The sequence below is a fragment of the Dinoponera quadriceps genome, unplaced genomic scaffold (genome assembly GCF_001313825.1).
Source record: "Dinoponera quadriceps isolate SergipeBrazil2010 unplaced genomic scaffold, ASM131382v1 scaffold717, whole genome shotgun sequence".
In the NCBI taxonomy this organism is placed as follows: Eukaryota; Metazoa; Arthropoda; class Insecta; order Hymenoptera; family Formicidae; genus Dinoponera; species Dinoponera quadriceps.
The window spans coordinates 660,856-666,832 of NW_014555639.1; positions in this window are offsets into that span (position 1 = coordinate 660,856).

Sequence of the window (5,977 nt, forward strand, 5' to 3'; positions counted from 1 at the left end):
CCCCCCCCCCCCCCCGAGCGACGTCGTGTGCGCACCGATTAGCTGGACCCTCGTCGTGTTACCCCCTTTTGAAGAGAGAGATTTTCCGCTTTTTAAAAGCATATCGAAATCGTGTTTGCCGAGGCTCGAAAGTTCACCGGCTCATTGTCGCCGGCAATCCCGGAGTCGAGTTGCAGTCCTCTCGCGCCATCGTGCTCTCTCTCTCTCTCTCTCTCTCTCCTTCTCTCTCTCTCTCTCTCTCTCACTTCTCAACGTGTATCGTGTCCCAAAGTAATTTAACACGTAAGGGGATGACAACGGGCTCGAAACCGGCGTCCTTCAAGGCCCCGTAAGTGACGATCGTGTTACAGCAGTGAATTCACGAAATTTGTCAGAACCTACGAGTTTCTTCGCGTATTCTTCCATTGATTGTACCTTATGTCGATATAATGCGACAAAGGCTCACGTTTTCCGCCGGAACAATAATGAAATGTTACATTTCACGGTTTCACATCGATAAGGCAATGATCGGTTCACGATAAAAAATAATGTACTAGCAAGGAAAAACGTCTGACACACGGACAGAGCTTTCATCTCGAGATAAATATGTTATTTCGAGAAAAAAAACCTCCCTACGTAGAATGATGCATCATTTATCGCGCGTGGCTCCTCTCACGACTTCCACTTTCGTGCGTGAACTGAATTACCCCGATGAGATGAGAATTGATAAGGGAATAATTGTCGCGCCCACCACAGAAGGTCGTTTAATTTGCTCGCAACCTCGTCGATCGGCTAATCGAGTTAATTACCGTGCGCGAGATAACGCGGCGATGACTTTGCGACAGCTGTACGACACGAGAGAGAGAGAGAGAGAGAGAGAGGAAAGAGAGAGAACGACTATCGCAGATGACGCTTTGCGAAGAGATAGAGAAAGAGGGACAGAGAGATATAAAGAACGAGAGGGAAAAGCGAGCGCGCGGTCAATTTATCGCAGCCTATTATCAGTGCCGCGATCGTTCCGTGACCGTTATTACCGCCCCGTAAAGGACCTGGCCGGATAATTACTCTAATGGAATAATTTTTTGGAAAATCTATCGCTGATGTGTCGCCGCGGGTGTGCACAGCACAGCTCGTGGACACGACAACAGAGAAAGAGAGAGAGAGAAAGAGGCCACACCCCGAAAGAACGAACGTCTATGATCCGCGAGTCTCGTTAACCGTGTATTTACAATATCGCTAGTCGTAAGAGGATGTACGAGCGAATATAAAAACGACCGAACAAAAATGCATCGGGCCGGTCTGTCGCGTCGCATTATCCAGCCTCCGGAAGCCCAGGAAGATTGCAATTCTGAGATCCCGTCGAGATTCGTGCGCTTTCGTACCGCTGGTTAATTTTCGGCCGCCTGTTTGAACCGTCGCGAACCGGATTTCCCGAATATCTTCGCGGAGAGAATCGAGGAGATCTTCATCAGCGATGAACGGAGAAAGGCAGAAGAATTCGCGAGCGTCGGCAATGCGCAACTTAGCCCCCGCGAATCTTGAGATTCGCTTCGTAAATCTGCGAAGGATAACTTTTCTTATACGCAGAGGAAAAGGTCTCTTTGGTATTCTTTAGTGTATTTATCTTGGGGATCTGTTTTACAAGAACAATATAATTTAATATCAAATATAATTTAATTTGAATAAAAGCTGGTTTCACCATACAGTAAAAATGTTGCATTATAAACGGTCCAGCAAAATTTTTGTGTTTAATACTTTAATACTTTAATAAGGTAAATATATTAAACAATAATATGTTAACAAGATGAATATATTTATTTAACATATTTATATATTTTTTAATATATTCCCCGTGTTAAAGTAAGACAAAAATTTAGTGTGCCGTTTGCAAATTACAAAATTTTTTACCGTCTAAACTATGTTGTTTGATAGAAGAAAACAGTGACATTTAGGAAAAATAATATTTGATTTTCCACAAAAATAAAATTATTTTATTATATATTAAATATCGTTCCACTGAAACAAAGAGAAAAAGAAAAGTTCTTTATTATCTTTCTATAACGTTACTTCTTCTAAATAATTCATCGCTCGTAACGATCATTGTAATGATTGGATGAAAATACAAAAGAAACACTTTATTCGACGTAATAATATTTATTGTCCGAGAAATCGAACAATCCGGTTTGTTGAATTCAACACCCGTTTACTTGCTCCATTCCAAAGGGCAAATTTGTTTCAATTAAAGACATTTGATCGAATCCAAAGAAATCTTTTTTTCTGTGTATACACGCGCACGGTAACGGGAGGAACCAATGTCGGGAGTACGTTTTGCACGGTCCGCTGGGAGTCCGCGAGGGTTAGATTAATATTTATGACGCGCCGTAAAATGTATCCGTGCTGGAGAGGAAACTTTCGTACCGTGCGCATCCCTAATCGCCCCTCGCGCGATCTTGCGCTTCGCTTCGCCACGACATACTTTCCGCGAGCGAGGTGTAACGCTTCGAGAGATTTGTATCGCGCTCCTTGGGGACCGAGAAATCTTTTCGCAGATGTCGGCAAAAGTTACGTGTTCTTTGCACAAAGTCCGATAACGACTCGAGAAAGAAGCCCCGATAATAAATGACTCGCGTAATCCGCGATTACACGAGCGAGCCACCGATTGTCACGATCGCTCGATGAGCGACTCGGACCGCGACTCGTCGGTCATTCGAATCGCTCGCGAATATTCTTTCCATATCAGCGTTGCCATCCAGTCAACGGAAGAAAAGAAGTAAAATAGTGATTGCGTGGAAAGGTGATGAAAAGTAACCTCTCAGACACCAAAATAGTGACCAAAAGTGACATTTTTGTCAAATTCTGACAGTAACTAAGGCCATTTAAACAAAAAAGTAACATTCTTACTCTTACCTTCCTATATAGTAAAAAATATTTTGTATTTATATCAAAATTAGTTCTTATCAAAATCTACCAGTTATTATGTGGGCAGCAAAACGATTTGTCGACGGTACACAGTATAAAACATTTTTTACTTGTGTTAAAATCGGCCCTTGTTAAAATTTCTGTGTTAATTGAACATATTGTACTTATGTTATCTCAACATTTTGTGCTGTGTCAATATGTTATGTCAATATTAAATATGTGTAAGTGTTAAAATCACACGTTCTATATTTCAGTGTCGATTAACGAATTAATTTTGTATTAATTTTTTACATAATATTTGTGTTATTTTTCAACATATTCACTTTGTGTTAAATTAACACACAATTTTTAGTAGACCCGTTTGGGACATGTGAAATGTGTTGAATTTGATAAAATTATTTACTATGTAGGTGTATCTTTGAATAACTTAACTAAAGTGTCTACTCAAACCTGAAAAATTCCATGATAATTCCCTGATTTTTCCATGCGCAAACAAATTCCGTGGGGATTCCAAATTTTCCAAGTTTTTCTAAATAGTCCACAGCTTGTTAACAAATCGCAAGTTCTTTTCGTAGTACGATTTGAAAAGTCACAACAAGGAAAGATCAAGAGCATGAACGATATAAGTACTAGACTTTCGGAGCGATCGGCAGCAGACAAGATGGCAAAAATATATATATAGAACACCTGCAATTTTAATATGGAACGCTCACAAATTTAACGGCAGTTCAGGAAAAGAATGACTATAGCTCAACCTATTTTGGACGATAGAAAATTTGTAGTGATTTGTCGAAAAGTGACAAAAGGTGACTCAAATGACTGTGGTAATAGCACTGCGATATCGTCACGGTGTTCTGATTCCTGGCGTTAGGTTGAACGCGCGGTTTTCACCGTCCGCACACACGGCCGGGAGTAGTTCGGAAGCCGGCGATAGAACTCGTCTCGGCGTACAGAATACCGGGGCCTGACACGGTGACAAAGAGGGCGAAAGAAAGGGAGCAAGGATGAAAGAGAGAGAAAGAGAGATAGAGAGGGAGAGAGAGGGAGAGGGGGAAGGACGGAGAAAGAGGAAACGAAAGAAAGGAGAGAGAGTCAATGGGTATAAGCACTAAGCACGTAACTATAAAAGGAGAGCCGGGGGTTGCGAATCGTCGCTAGATTAAAAAGAGGCTCCCTTTTTCGCTTGCTCTTTTATGCCGGTGCGCGCCGCGCCCCACACGCATCGCGTTCGCCTCCTCCTCCTCCTCCTCCTCGGCCCCGTAACGTTACGTTCGCTTACATGCAGGTACACGCACACTCGCGCGCGCATACATCCTCAGAACGCGCATCCGATATCTCGCGCGACCGTCCGCTGGAAAAGCAATTCGATCTAGCAGCGTGAGCGGCGGGTACGGCGGCAGCACCCTCCTCGCGCCCCTTTTTATACCCCCTCCCCCCCTTTCTCTCTCTCTCTCTCTCTCTCTCCTCAGGCCTGCTCAAGCGTCGGATTTCCTGGCTGAATTCGACTTCGCGATTCCGCCCACTCCGATTCGCGTTTATCGGAAATGTAAATTGTGACGAGCGAGAGAGAGAGAGAGAAAGAGAGCAACTTTGCCATCGATGGCGGTATTCCGGCGAAAATTCCGGCTAATACGAATGTTACAGAGCCGTCAACACGTCATTCAAATTTTTGCACGCGCCCACTCGGCATTACTGACGTCGTCTACATATACATATGTTTCATTTTAAGGAAACGTCATACCTGACAATTTTATCAACAGAATATTAATTTTTTCCGCAAAATTCGCGTCTCATTGGTTGCTCAGAATTATAAATGCTTTTACATGGTGAAAGTACGCGCGAAAATGAAGCATTGCTCAATATATGACGAAAACGATTAAAAATTTCAAAATTGACATCTCTAGCTGTCAGTTAACGTAAATATTTACACAGAAATATACTGCAATTTGTACATATCGAATGTGTCAATGTTCCAGTCAGAAAAATTTCAAGAAACATTTTTCCAATCTAATTTAAAAAATTTGGAGAGATAGAATAGATTTGCAGAAGAATTTTTACACGTCTTAGATTACATATAATAAAACAGAGTAACGTCACATTCACGCGTTCACACATATATCGTACTTACACTTACGTAAGATACGTACAAGAAACATAAGAAGAGTAGAATGATCATATCAATGTTATGTAACGTAACATTTTGAGAATCGCCTCTACATTATCGACGTCCAACTAACAAGGTAACGTCAAGTGAAGTCTTAATGACATCTTATTGACGTTAGAGACGTCATTAAGACGTTATTAAGGCATCATGTAACGTCGTCTTGTTAGCTGGAGCTGGACGCTTATCAAGTTCGTCGTCGACATCCCTTTAATCCTAATATCAGCGATCTTGACGTTGAAGTAACATTAAAAGTCTCTCAGTTCTACATCACGAAAGAAATGTTCAAAATCGTGATTTTTTTTGCATCTTTTAACCTCACGAAAATTCTTCAATTTATTATTAATTCTTATCTATTGTCTTTGTAAACTGGTCGCCGCTAGGAAATTATCTCATTGGATCATAATAATAGCTGATAATAGCAAGGGAATGAATGAGGGGGTGAGGGGGGGGGGGATAGGAAGCGAGTGTAGCGTCATGCACGAAACGCGGAAGAGACAGTAAATGAAAGAAAACGTGTAGGCCTTGTAGGCCTAACGTGTTTCCGTCAGAGTTAACCTCAATATGAAGTTCCGAATAAGTCGACGCTCCGTGATTAGGGCGTCGGGGAGCCGGCACGAGCAGATTTAATTGAAATAATACCGAAAATTGAGATCGAGAGATGATGATTGAGAATCATTCGCTCACCAACCGATTCATCGCGATGCCGTCGTCGCCTATTCGTCGGCCGTTGCGTTGCTCCGAACGCTGTCCTGACCACCACTCGCGTATTCCACACTTATTCACGAAATTCACTTGTCGCGTATTCGTCGCACGAACGCGAATCAGTCGGGGAAACGGATCGAATCGCGGTCGATCCGCACGTTAACCGATGATTCGTGACGATCATTCGTTCCCGCATCGCGTTCGCGCTAAGAC